Source organism: Neophocaena asiaeorientalis, unplaced genomic scaffold (assembly GCF_003031525.2).
Source record: "Neophocaena asiaeorientalis asiaeorientalis breed wild unplaced genomic scaffold, Neophocaena_asiaeorientalis_V1.1 scaffold78, whole genome shotgun sequence".
NCBI lineage: Eukaryota > Metazoa > Chordata > Mammalia > Artiodactyla > Phocoenidae > Neophocaena > Neophocaena asiaeorientalis.
The window spans coordinates 13,404,829-13,419,038 of NW_020175018.1; the positions used below are offsets into that span (position 1 = coordinate 13,404,829).

The window sequence follows — 14,210 nt, forward strand, 5'->3', positions numbered from 1 at the left end:
GGCGCTCCAGCCCCCTCCCAGGCACCCCAGTGCCTCCCTGCGCTCTACATAACCGGGAGTTTCCGCCTCGGCTCCCCAGGTCCCCTTGTCATCTCCTGGGTTCCCCCAGATCCTCACCCCTCCACACACACACGCCCCCCTTACTAGAGGTTCCACCTCTGGGCTTTCTCCTTGGCAGGTTTTTTTTTTTTTCTGTTTTCAAAGGTTCCCCTTGCTCTCTTCTCCTGGGTTCCTGGCCCCCTCCTCTTCCCTTACACCCCTCCCTCCTCTTGATTGGGCTGGAACTGTGCCCTGACTTGGGGGCAGATCCCTGGCTATGCTTGTGGGGCCTGGCTGGGCTGGGGTTGCTGGGAAGCCCAGTCCAGGGTCTGAGGCTCCGGACCCTGTCGGTGTCCTGTGCATCCAGATGGGCCTGAGAGCCAGGTCTGATGAGGTCTGGGCTGGAGACCCAGCAAAGTTGGCTGCCCAGCTGAAGCAGCATAGCCGCTGGTTCTTGAGGTTCATGATGATTCTGCTCCTTTTGTTGACTGCTTCTTTCCCCTGGTCTGGACTGGACTGAACCAAGATTGGGCTGGTTCTTAGCTGATGCATGTGCTGCCTTTTTTGGAAAGGAGGAGAGATGGTTGGGGGGTGGCTGGCAACCTCCTCCTGGTGGGGACTTGGCTGGAAGGGTGGGGCCGCCCCTTGGTGACCATGCTCCCCGGAGGGCTCTTCTGCTGCCCCACCCCCGGAAGCCTTTTGAGGATGAGGTGTGAGGATGAGGAGGGAGAGAGCTTGGTGCGGGAAAGGGAATTTGGGCCTAAATTGTGGAGGAAGGATTTGGGGGAGCTGAAAGGCTCCCAGGGGCCTCTCCCACCTTTTCCATTAGGAGTACCTTTTACCCCTGATGAACTGTATCCTGCCCTTTGAGCAGACAGACAGACTGGAGGCAGGAGGAGGTGGTCTGATGTTGGTGATCCCTCCTGTGGAGGGGATGGGGGAGTGAGAGCTTTGTTCAGAGGGACTGGGCAGTGCCGACGGCTCAGTCACAGTGGCATTGCCTTCGTGAAGGTCAAGTTTTCCTCTGGCTCAGGAGGGGAGGCAAGGACAGATGACAATGCTGGAGGACTGGCTTTTGGAGAGGTGCTGGGGCATGAATGACTGGCCCCTGCCTCCCTGTCTTCCCAGTTTTAGAGATTCTTTGGGGTTAGCTCTAATGCCCCTCTGCCTTCTGGGGGCTGTGAGGCACAGCACAGGAGCCCAAGAAATATTTGTGACTTCCCCCTGGAACTCAACCAAATACTCCATCCCTTGGGCACATCTGCTAGGAAGCTGTTTCCTCTGCAAACTTCGAATGGCCTTTCTGGATAGTGGAAGCTCCTGAGGATTGCCCCAGTAGGTCAGAACTCAGGGAGCTGGCTTGGCCTGGACCTCGCCTGCAGGAGTTGGAGTGAAGGGATCGGCCTGGTTCCTGACTCTCCTGAGAGTGGAGGTGATTCTGGGTTTTCACAGGCTTTCACGGGGAGTCAGGTGGGTTGGATGTGGGGCCCTGGAGCCCAGCACACCATCTCTCCATCCCTTGACTCATTCATTCATTCATTCAACCATCCTTTGGTAAGTGCCTGGTCTGGGCCAGGAATGGTGCTACGAGAACACAGTCCCTGGCTACAGTCTGGGAGGAAAGGCAGACAGGAATACGTTGATACTGTGGCCAGCATAATACTAGAAATATTACAGAGGCAACCCAGAGGAAAGAGGCATCAGCTGTGGGTGAATGTGTAGGGGGTGGTCAGCGTGTGTTTCCTGGAAGAGGAAGGGTTAGAAGAATCAGTGCCAGTGAGTCCAGAGGCCTGAGTTCTGGGCCTGCCTCTGTCATGGACAAGTGACTGGCTTTCCCAGCCCCGGTGAGTATCCCTCTCTTTGCCGAGGAGGGGAGGGGTTGGGGTAGAGGCTGGCTCCCATGGCTTCTGTGCCTTTACAGACGCAGGTGCTTCGCTGTCTAGCTGCCATCACTCTGTGTGGGATTGCCAGGTTACTGACTGTCTCTCCCTGTGAGGCTGGAGACTACCTCCTGCTTCTTTCCTCCTAGCACAGTGCCTAGCATTGAGTAGGTGTGATAAGTGTTCAGTGGTGTAAACAGCTGGAAGGCTCCACGATCCCTTTGTCTGTGTAACCACGCCTCCCCACCCCCCTTCCTGCTAACTCCTCCTTGTCCTTTGGCCTTCCTTGATGGCTGGGTCACACTCCCAGCGCCTGGCTGGCTTAAATACTCCCCCTACCCTGCTGTAGCCTGACCACACTTTTCTCCCCGCCCTCCTAACTTGTCTTGTTCCCTCCTGTGAACAGTTCTGAGCAGAGTGCCTGGCATGTAGTAGATGCTCACTAAACAGTTCTTGACTATAGATGATGGTTGGGTTTTTGGTTTTTTTGTTTTTCTTTTTTGCGGTACGCAGGCCTCTCACTGTTGTGGCCTCTCCCATTGCGGAGCACATACTCCGGACGCGCAGGCTCAGCGGCCATGGCTCACGGGCCCAGCCGCTCCGCAGCATGTAGGATCTTCCCGGACTGGGGCACGAACCCGTGTCCCCTGCATCAGCAGGCGGACTCTCAACCACTGCGCCACCAGGGAAGCCCAATGGTTGGGTTTTGTGTTTGAGTCGAACTCATGTGTCTGGGTTGAGGGTGTGTCTCTGCCTGGATCCAGCTCACCCTTCTGTAGCTCACCTCTCGCCACTTCCCGCCTCCAGTCCTAGATCCAGCCAGAACGCTCAGCAGGCTCTAGATGTCGTGTTCTCTCCCCTCCAGGCAAACGTGCTGGTCCTTCTCCCTGGAATGCTCTCTCTCCACCTCCCACTCTTCCCCAGCAGTCAGCCCAGGCAACACCCTCTCTGGGGAGCCTTCACTGACCCTACTAGTCAAGGTCTAGTGCTTCTTCCATGTCCCCATAGGGCCCGGGCTCCCCCCAGCAGAGCCCCGGGCTCTCAAGAGCCAGTTGTAATTGTTGCCTTGGCATATCCCCCGTAGACTATCTGATTCTCTGTCATCACCCCAGAGCCCAGCCCAGGCCCTGCACCGAGCAGGGGCTCCGAAACTGTCGGCAGTACAGCAGGTAGCGCTGATAGTCACACACGTCCCTGCTGACTGTAGCTCTTGCTTCCTTGTAGGGAGGCAGCTTCCATGGAGCAAAAGGAATGCCAGGACCCTGCCCAGACAGACGTGGGCCAGCCTCAGCACGGACAGCCAACTCGCAGATAGCAGAGCCTTCCGCAGGGTAAGGACTGGGCCCCCACCCCCCAGGCCAGCCGAGCAGGTGCCTGGAGGGCAAAGGGTGGTGTCTCTGTCCCTGCAGCCCTTTGCTCTTCTCTCTGGAAGGCCTGGGCTTCTAGGGCAGAGATGCCAGGAAACAGAATTCTTCCTCCTTCTTCTGACTCAGTGGCCAGCTGAGTAGTATGTGCTGCCATACTCAGGCTGGCGTGAACTTGTATGGTGAACCCCTGGCTTTTGTCACTCTGGGTGGTGGTTCGTGCTGTCTTGTGACCACATTTCCTGAGGTGTGTTCTGTGGAACACCAGTTTCTTTGGTCACAGTGGTCAGGTGATTCCAGGAACAATATCTTGTTGTAGTCTGTGCTGCAGGACTTCTCAGAGCCTTGAAGGATGTCTCAGAGCTCACTGAGAGCATGACGAGTCTCTGAGAGGGAGCTAGCGAGTCATGTTTCCCCACACTTATCTGATCATGTGGACGTCTTTGGGCATGGGGGTTCCTCGTCCTGAGCTTTGGAAAACAGTTTCCAAAGGCAGGAGCGTGCACTGGTTAGGACCCAGACTTTGTAGTCATACCTGGGTTTGAGTCCCAGCTGTCACATGCTCGACAAGTGATTGTGGGCCAGTCACTGTACCTCTCTGAGCCTCAGTTTCCTCATCTATGGAAAGAGGATAATATTAGCACCTTGCCTCCCTTTAGGGTATTTTGAAGATTAAATATGTTGATATAAGGAAGGTAGCACAGGGTGTCTTAGAACGTGTTCCCTAATCATAGCAGGTGTATGTATAAGCTGCTTAATAATTTGTAAAACAAACCTTATCAGTGATCTCTTTGGTCATCTGCGGAAACTCAGGGAGTGGCCTTGATCCCCCGTTTACAGACGTGGAAACTGGGGCTCAGAGGGAGGAAGCAACTTGCCCAAACTCATCGGGAAGAAGGTAGGGATGTGGGACCTGAGCCAGGTCCTGGAATCCTGGGCTGGGGTCCTTTGTTCTGTGTCTGAGGGCTCCCTGCCTCCACCTCTCCCATCTAGGCTTTTTTTTTTTTGGCGGCTGCGTTGGGTCTTCGTTGCTGCGTGTGGGCTTTCTCTAGTTGTGGCGAGCGGGGGCTACTCTTCGTTGCAGTGTGGGGGCTTCTCATTGCGGTGGCTTCTCTTGTTGTGGAGCATGGCCTCTAGGCGCACGGGCTTCAGCAGTTGTGGTGCGTGGGCTCAGTAGTTGTGGCTTGCGGGCTCTAGAGTGCAGGCTCAGTAGTTGTGGTGCACCGGCTTAGTTGCTCCGCGGCATGTGGGATCTTCCCAGACCAGGGATCAAACCCGTGTCCCCTGCATTGGCACCACCAGGGACCACCAGGGAAGTCCCTATAATGTCTTGATTTTAATGTCATGTAGAAAGTGAGAGTCTCCCTTGATCTCTATCTCCAGAGATTTGAGTGAGGAGGGGTAGGTTCTCCCACATGTATTTTTACCATTTGCTTATTTTCCTAAAACCAAGTCCTGTTAGAGCTGCTGGTTTGCACCTTGCTCTCGTTTCATTTAATGGTCCGCCCTGGACCTCTTTCCCAGGCGAGGGTAGAGCTGTGGGTGAGTCCCGTCAGAAGAGGGAGGTGGGAAGTGCCTGATGTGTGATTTTGTTGACCATCCTGTTTACTGGGACAAGGTCAGCAAACCCCAGCCCTGCCCTGTAGGAGTTTCCTGTTGGTTTTGAGGAACTCTTACCTCCCCCCACAAGAAGGGAAGACTGAGCCGAGGTCTCTGGCCAGTGATGAGCAGGAAGCAGCAGGTCCTACTTATCTGAGGTCAGAATTCCTCCTCTGTGCCAGGGAGGAATGGCATGGGCCAGCCTGACAGGTTTTAGCCTCCAGGTTTTGGTCCTCCTCTGTCTGCCTGAGGCAGGGGCTGCTGTGTTGTGTTGGCCTGAGCCTGGCCCTGAGTCCTTTCACCTGACTGTCCTTGTGGACAGCCCGATCTTGGTCCCCCTGGACGCTCCTCTCAGGTTTTAGCCTTGAGGGTGGACAGGTGAGGCGACGGGGTTGGGGGCGGGGCAGGGGGGGCTTCCCTGGGACCTGGGTCTAGAGATGCACTGCTGGGGCGTAGACACCTCAGGCCGGGTTTCGGCAGGAGGAACCCCCGGCCTGGCAGCCTGGCTCGGCAGGGACCACCCTGGGGGTGAGGTCTGTGCAGAGACGCGTCCCTTGGCCGGCGGTGTTCAGCTCTCCGTCGGGACCCTCTCCCTCTCCCCTGTTTCTTTCTCCCAGTCTTTCCTGGAGTCATTTTCCTTCTGGCACAGGCCACTTCGGGCCGCTTCCTGTGGGAGCCCGGGAGCTGGCCTCTCGGTGGACGATGCTCTGCTCGCCCTCCTTCCAGCAGCAGAGCCTTCACGTCCACGGTGGCCGCGGTCCGAGCCCAGGCGGCGCGCCGGTCACTGTGAAGTTTGCCATCTTACCCGCCACCGTCTCCTGGGTGAGGTTGTGTCACTTTTACAGGCGAGGAGACCAGGGCTCGAGGCACGAGGGCTCCCGCCCAAAGCCGTACAGTTCAGGTGGCAGAGCCGGGATGTGAACCCGGGTCTGTTTGCCTTGGAAGCCTGTGCTCTTTCTACCCCACCTTCCGTTTGTCTCTTTCTCTAGGTTCTCGGGCTTCGGGGTGCTTCAGAGTCTCCCGAGAGCTTGTTCAAAATGCTGGTTCCCCTGGACCCATCACCGCAGCCCTGCAGAGTCCAAGTTGGGGGGTGGGCCTAGGAACCTGCACTTTGAAGACACTCCGCAGGCCGTCGTGAGGCTGGGGGTCTTCCGACTGTGCCGGCCAACACTGACCAGCACGACTCTTTCGGTGCCGGTCCCCACCAGCTGCCACCAGAAGGGTCGCCCTTGGTGTAGAAGCGGGGCTGGGCTCCCTCAGGCCCTGGATTTCAGTGTGTATGTGCGAGCAGATGAGGTTTCTGGAACAGCTTTTACACCCAGCCACAAACATCTCCCTGTGCGCTTTCCCGATGCGTTTCTACTGCATCTCACATCTCGTAAAAAGTTCTTTGTTTAACTGTCTCTTGAGGACGTAAAACCTCAAAATTAAATAGACATTGCGATACAGCCTCATGCCGGGAGCCGTGTTCCACTGGAGTAAAAGTGGCTGTAAAATTCCATGGCTCTCACATGGCACCTAGGCACCCTCAGAGACGCCACTGCCAACCTCATCCCCCGGCAGAGTTGACCTGTTGGCAAACGTGCTGACCGGGTGGGGCGGCATAGGAATCCTTCTGTCACATCTCCCGGCTGGTGGCCTGGGTCAGGATCCCTGGGGGCAGCCCCCCAACAGCCCAGAGAGCCAGGCGACAGATGGCTTACCCTCGGCTAGGCCCTCTTGGTCCCAATCCCCTTGGATCTCAGCAGATGAGTCTGTGGCCTCCTGTGGGCGCTCCTGCCCACTTTTCGTGCGCTGTCCAGGAAAGCGGCGCTGGTGTTCAAAGCAGATCAAGGCCTGTCTTCAAGGCCCTTCTGCCCGCCATGGGCCCAGACCCAGCACCTGGCTTCCGGGCTCAAACCCAGAGCTGGGCTCCCCCACCAAAGTTTCCTGAGTATGGCCTGCTAGAGTTCCCTGCAGAGACCTTGATTCCATGTACCCCTCCGGAAATGGGGGTCTTGTCTCAGGAAGCATTTCCAGGGTCCTCTGGGTGCCCAGGTAGGTCCAGGAGACCTGCTGGCCTTTGAGACAGGTGGGCACAATGGAAAGGCAGACCTGGGTGATCTTCCACACCATCTTCTTCTAGCTGTGTGGCCTTGGGCAGGTCGGTTAACCTCTCTGGGCCTCAGATTTCATACGCCTAAAGGGACTGATAAAACGTCCCATGATGGTAACAGCAGCTGACGTTACAGAGGCTTACTGCGTGGCAGGCCCTGAGCCAAAAGCTTTCTATGGACCGCCTCATTCATTCCTCACCACCGCCCTACCAGGAATAGACTCAGTGGCCACTTCATGGATGAGGAAACCAGAGCCCTGGGAGGGAAGTGACTTTCCCAAGGTCACATGCTGGTGAAGTGGGGAGCCGCCGTACCTGTGTTTCTGGAAATTGGGGGCCGAGGCCCAGGAAGTACCAGGCTCAGTGCTGGCATGTAGTCCACGTCAGTGACCCGGAGCGCATGTCAGTAACACGTCAGCCTGGTGGGGTGAGGGGATGGCCTGAGCCTCAGGCCTGGGTGTTGCCTGTGAGTGCTTGGCTCAGGGAGCCATTGCCAGAAGCCCCAGGTGGGTGTCCTTCACCTGTCACCCTTCCCCTGCCCCCAGGCCGCCTGTACCCTTGCAAGTTTGCATGAGAAGCATGAGGACCAACCTGTTTGGGAGGCCCAGCCCACATGGAGACGAGTTTGGAACGGAAACTTGTTCCCTCCCCCCTCCCACCCTGGGCGTCTCCCCTCTTCTTTCCCCAGAAAGTGAGGGTGTGCCCTTCTACGCAGGGTGCACGGAGCCAGGTGGTGCCCCAAGCCCGCACGCTCCCTGGCTGGGTGTGGGGACCTCCAGGGCAGTGCCCGTGCTGGGGCGGGTGCGGGCCGTGTGCACCAGAGTGGGCCCTCTCCTCCCTTCCTGCTCTGGGAGCAGAAGAGGCCCCAGGGTGCTGACCGAGGAGCAGATTCACAGGCCCAGAGCACTCCCAGGACAAGACCTGTGACCCAGTGTCTTCCTCCAGCCTCTTGGGTGTGGCCCTTCCCCCTTCCCTGGGAGAGCCTTGGAGGGACAGCCTCCCCAAGGTAGGAGGAGGGGCGAGAGGAGGGGTGAGGGGTGCAAGCCTCCTGCCTCCCCTCCCTCCCGCCTGGGAAGTTTTCCCAGCCTCTCTATTTGGGCTATAACAAAAGGCTCTCTGTGCCCTGTTTACCCACAGCCTAGCCTGCCTGCCGCGGCTCAGGTGTGAAAGCCAAATCTCTGCAGGCCAGCATGGGGGTGGAGCATGCTTGGGTGGTCGCCCAAGGGGGCAGCGTGTCATTCTTTGACTTCTTTCCCCATCTGTGAGAAGCTTCAGGAGGAAATCACCAATGTGGACCAGGCTGGACACCTAAGGGGTGATTCTGCGAACTGCTCACCAGCTCTCTGTCTCTGTCCTGTCCTGGGGTCCTGAGCCTGGGCTCCAGAAGTTCAAGGCCATTGAGTGTGGTCTCTGAGTCCTGGGAGGTCCTGGGGGCCTTGGGGAAGCTTGGAGGTATTTGTGCTTGTGGCTCAGTGCTCTCCTGGGTGTCTTCTCCCACTAAATTCTGGGTGGGTTTCTGCAGTGGCATGTGGGTTGGCATAAGTATGGTGTGCCTTCCTCTGTGCCAGGCCTGGGGTTGTCCCATAATATGTGCATTCTGTTATTTTTAATTCTCACAATAAGCCTCTGAGGTACTGCAATATTCTCATTTTACAGGTGAAGAAACTGTGGCTTAGAGAAGGAAAGTCATTCGTCCCGGGGTCTGAGCTCACCCACCCTGAGGTGTTGCTTCCCTGCGCCCTGTCGAAGTGTGTGTGTTACCTGGGTAGGGCAGGCAGGGGCAAGCTAACCTTTTCCTTACATGATAGATGGCAGGTACTTCTTGTAAACTCTTACAATATTTAGAAACGACTCGGTGAGGGAGGTCTTTTGTTTTTTTCCCAAGTATTTTTTTCTTCTCACAAAAGTAGCAAATTTAAGTACCACATACTGGAGTCATGAAGTATTTGTTGTTTTGTGCCATTTTATATTGTTTTATCATGCATGATATATCATATGCTGGTCAACATCTTTTATTTTATTATTACTTAATATCCCTTGGACATCTTTTGGGTCGCTGTATACAGATCCGTGAGGTGGGTAGCACTGTTCTCACTTTAAAGTTGCAAAAACGGAGGCTTGGGCTAAATAATTTGCCTGGAGTCATGGAATTATTTCATGCTTGAGCTGGATTTGAACCCATGTCTCCCCAGCTCTGAAGCTATTGGTCTTCACACTCCCCGAGATCTGCCTGCCACCATGGGGAGGAGAGGGGCTCTCTGGGTTGCCCTAGTTCTGCTGCAGGAACCTGGTCCCGCTTCTCTGCACCTGCGTGTGCTGGACAGTGGGAAGGGTCTAGCTGCATCCTACACACTTCTGCATCTCCCTGGGGCAGGGCAGGACTGGGCACGGGTAATGCTGCATCCTTCAGTGTCCTCAAAGGCCGCAGGTGCCTCTGCGCCAGCCAGGAGCAGGCCAGTTGGAAGGAGGACCTGAATCTGCTGCCCTGGCGATCATCTAGTAGAGGCTGCCCCCAGCTGAGCCCAGCAGGTGTGAGGACCAGAGAGAGGAGCAGCCAGGAGTAGAAACAGATGCTTTTGTTCCGGTAAACTTTGTAGGAAATAGTTTAAGCACACACGAACATTATAAAACTAGAGCAGATATCTTTGTTCCCAGGGCTCAGCTTTGTTCGACTTTCATGTTTGGCAATAATTGCTTCAGACACACACACACACACACACACACACACACACACACACACACACACACACACACACACACACACACACACACACACACACACACACACACACACACACACACACACACACACACACCCCTTCTCTCTCCCTGTCTCAAATCATCTCAGGCACAATATAAGCCTCTTCCCCAATCCCATTTTCTTCCCTCTCTAGATGAAATTAGCATCTTGGTTTTGGGGCTCTCCATGCATGTGTTTATTTATTTTTGGCTGTGTTGGGTCCTCGTTGCTGTGCACGGGCTTTCTCTAGTTGCGGTGAGCAGGGGCTTCTCATTGCGGTGGCTTCTCTGGTTGCAGAGCACGGGCTCTAGGCGCGAGGGCTTCAGTAGTTGTGACACACAGGCTCAGTAGTTGTGGCTCGCAGGCTCTGGAACGCAGGCTCAGTAGTTGTGGCACATGGGCTTAGTTGCTCCGTGACATATGGGATCTTCCCGGACCGAAGCTCGAACCCGTGTCCCCTGCATTGGCAGGCGGATTCTTAACCACTGCGCCACCAGGGAAGCCCCCGTGCATGTGTTTATACCTTCACTACACTTGGATATGTACATTACAGAACACCTTATATAAGGTATGTATTATTCTATAGCTTGTTTTGGGGTTCAGCATTGTTTTGGGGTCTGTCCATGTTGGTACGTGTAGCTAAAGTTTACTAACTTTACTGCTTTAGCATTTCACCGGATGCTTAGAGCAATTTATACTTTCTCCTGTTGATGGACATCTAGGTTGTTGATTTTTCGCTATTAAAAACAGCTCCGGAGTGATCATTCTTGTCTGTGGCTTCATGCGTATGTGTAAAGTGACTCTCAGATCTTTACCTGGGAGCGAAATTGCTCCGTTGGAGGATGCATACATACATTCTATCTCCTCATTTAAGAATTCAACATTGTTGCCAATCGCAAGGGAGCGAAATGGCATGTGACTGTCTTAATTTGCATTCCCCTATTAGTGATGAGATTAAGAATTGTTTCATCCATGCATTTCCTTTTGTATTTTTCTCCCATAAATTGTCTAGCCGTACGTTTTGCCATTTTTTGCCTGTTGGATTGTCTTTTTGATATATTTGTAACAGTTGTATATTTGTTCTGGATAGTAATCCTTTGGTAGTTATACCTATTGCAAATATCTCCTCCAGGTCTGTGGGTTCTTTTCATTTGTTTATTATTATGTCCTTTGATGTGCATGCATTTTAACTTTAATGTGATCAGTAGATCAATCTCTTCCTGTAAGGATTTTTATTCTTTGTGATAAGAAATCCTTCCGTGTCTTAAAGCCATCGAGATGGTCTCTTAGATTTTTCTTTAAACACTTTCAAGTTTTACTTTAGGTCTTTAACTCATTGGAATTTATTTTCCTGTAAGGAGGTAGATGGAGCTATGCTTTTCTCATGTGAGTAACTAAGCCAGCTCCTTTCCTGGACACCCATTTTTCCCCCCGAACCTGCATAGACACTGTCATGTCTAAGTTTCCAGAAATTTTGGGGTCTGTTTCTAGGCTCGCTCTTCCAATCCTCTGGTCCATCCATCCATCCCTATATCAGCACCACGCTGGCTGAATTCCTAGAGCTTTATAGTAAGTCTCCTCCCACGTTATTCTTCCGAATTGTTTTAGCTATTCTTGATCCTTTGGAATCTTGATTTTTTAAAATCTTTTTTCTTAATTACCTGAGTAACATATGCTTATAACAGAAAATAGAGGTACGTTTGGGGTGAAAAAAGATTATAAACAGCAGGCTGATCTCACCGCCAATATTTTTCAAATATACGTCTAAGTTATTGCAGGAGGCTTCTTACTCTATCACAGTTTTGTTACCTACTTTTTGCATTTAACGTATTTTGTCATGTCATCAAGTGTTTTGCTCGAACATGTTTTCATTATTTCATAGTATTCCATCATCTGATCATTTAATAGGTATTTACCAATCACCCAGTAACAGGCATCTAGATTGTTTCCAATTTTCCTGGGGTATAAATAACACCGTGATGAACGTTCCTGTGACTAAACCTTTGTCCTAGAGTCTTTCCCTGACAATTGCCAACCTCCCTCCTACTTCCTCTCCCTCCTGGCTCAGCCCAGTTCAGCAAACCTTTACTCTACCTTCGGTATTCCGGGCTCTGCACAGAGACTGGGATGAATCTGGAGTGGTCCCCATCCTGTAGGGCTCCCAGTCTACCCCCATCCCCACCCCTTGGTGGTCTCTTGCCCATGAGCTTTACCTGGTACAGCCAGGGTGAACCCCACCTCACTGGTGGGTGTCAAGCCCTGACCTCCAGGAGGGCACAGTCTATAGCTTTAAACAATGCATCTGTTCTGGAAGAAGGAGGATTAGCTGGACTGGAGCTCAGAGGACAGCAGGGCATGGGGCCTTTTTGTCTTTCTCAGCCACCTCGATTTCAACCCTTTAATCTTTGCCCTCTATTCAGGATCCTCTGCAAATTCTCCATCTCTTGGGGCAGAGATCTGATCTGACCCGACTCCCCATCACCCTCCCGAGATTGCCCTCTGAGAGCCACAAAAGAACACCTGAACTCTCCACCTGAGAGCTTATTTTTTTCTTTCTTTTCTTCTAGACTGTATTTATTTTAAATTCTGTACTACTTTTCAATCACAGAGGTAAGGCATGCTGGTAAAAAATTCCAGTTTCCTTTCATCCTGCCTCCTATTCCCACTCTAAGAGGGAGCCGTTCCCCAAGTTGGTCAGGGTTTATCAGCATGGGATTGTATTTATTTATTATTCTGGCTCTCGCTTTTTTCCAAAATGGCATTACATACAGAGCTCCTTTATTCTGCTGAAAAGGCCCTGTTGTATTCTAGAGGCTTCTTTAAGCGACCAGGATCTGCTTTCTGCCCGCCTCCTTTGTGCCTGGCCCCACCTAACTCTGCCCCTTTGCCAGGTGTCAGGGCAGGCGTCTTGGGTGCTTTTTCTCCTTCCGTTTCCTTCCTTCATGCTCAGGTTCTGCGCTCTTTTCATCTGCCCATCGACTGCCTGTTGAAGTCAGGATTGCTGTCGGGGGCCAGGTCTGCATCTGTCTTAGCCTCATTCCACAGATGGGGGAACTAAGGCTTAGAGAGGTGAAGTCATCTGCCCAGCGTCACAACATTGCTGAGTGGCAGAGCCCAGGCTGGCCCAGCTGGCCCTCTCCCTCCAAGCTCCTATCACCGTTCTTCCTTGCTCTCCACCTGCCTGAGATCCCCACCACAGGCTGTCGGGGAAACCTCACTCTTGTGACTTCCTGATAGTCCTGAGAGCTTGGCAGGGCATCTGTTACCACGTGCATTTTATGGACGGGGAACCAAGTCTTGGCTGCTGGAGGCGCCTCTCCCTCCCTGCTAGCTGTAGGCAGGTACTGCCAGGACCAGGGAGTGTCTGTAGTGGTGCCAGTGGGAAGGGAGGTGTCAGGGTGGGTGGAGGCCTGGATCACGTGCCCCTTGGTACCTTGACCACCTTATACAAAATGTGGGCACATCCATGACAGAGTCTCTGTTCCCTTCCTGACGGGGAAACGGAGGCCCCAGGAGAGAAGCTGTTGCACACCTCTGCTAGGGGCAGTCCTGGCTGCGGAGGACCGGAGGCCTCAGTGCAGGGAAGGGATGAATGCACTGCCTACGGGAAACTTCCTGAAAAGGGAACTCTCCGTAACTAGGAAAACAGGCCCCTTTTCCCTTATGGTGCTTTCCTGACCACCCCCAGGTGTGCCCTGGGGCAGCTGTCAGCTGGGATCTGCTCCATCTGAGTGGCTTCCTGGAAGTGCTACTTGTCAGCGCTCCACCCCAGAACTGGGTTTGAAGGTGGCCTCTAATCCCTGACAGGCAGTGTGAAGTTGGGCACGTGACTTCTCTCCCCAAGCCTCAGTTTCCATATCTATAAAATGGGCATGAGGAATATTATTCAGCCTAGAAAAGGAAGGAAATTCTGGCACCTGCTAAGACATAGATGAACCTTGAGGACATTATATTAAGTGAGAGAAGCCAGCACAAAAAGACAAATATTGTATAATTCTACTTGTATGAGGTACCTAGAGTAGTCAAATTCATAGAGATAGAAAGGAAAATGGTGGTTGCCAGGGGCTGGGGAGGTGGGAATGGGGAGTCGTGTTCACTGGGGACAGAGTTTCAATTTTGCAAGGTGAAAAGAATTCTGGAGATGGATGGTTGGTGATGGTTGCGCAACAAGGTGAATGTACTTAATGCCACTGAACTGTTATGGTTAAAACACTAAAAATGGTTAAAATTGTAAATTTTATATTTTGTGTATTTTACCACAATAAAACTGTTGTGAGAAAAAAAGAAAGGGTGCCAAAACAGTGTGCACCTCTTGGGCTCCTGAGGATTCTGGGCTGGGCCGTCATTCTCAGAAGGAGCTGTTCCCCCCAGGGCCCTCAGGGGTGGGCAGGAACTGGGAGGGGACCCAAAGCTGCCTCAGCTTCCTCCCTTGCCCCGCCCATCTGAAGCTGTGGCCCCACCCACCACCCAGGCCCCCCCCCTCCCCCCCCCAC

At 53.3% G+C, this 14,210-nt stretch overlaps 1 protein-coding gene across 1 annotated transcript in view; it reads left to right on the plus strand.

Moving 5' to 3' along the window:
- LRRC8A (leucine rich repeat containing 8 VRAC subunit A) overlaps positions 1 to 14,210 on the plus strand; it is a 26,580-nt gene that overhangs the window by 416 nt on the left and 11,954 nt on the right. Inside the window, exon 2 of the mRNA XM_024762541.1 lies at positions 3,144 to 3,250. The gene's annotated coding sequence lies outside the window, so the exon portion shown is untranslated. The remainder of the gene's footprint in view (positions 1 to 3,143; positions 3,251 to 14,210) is intronic.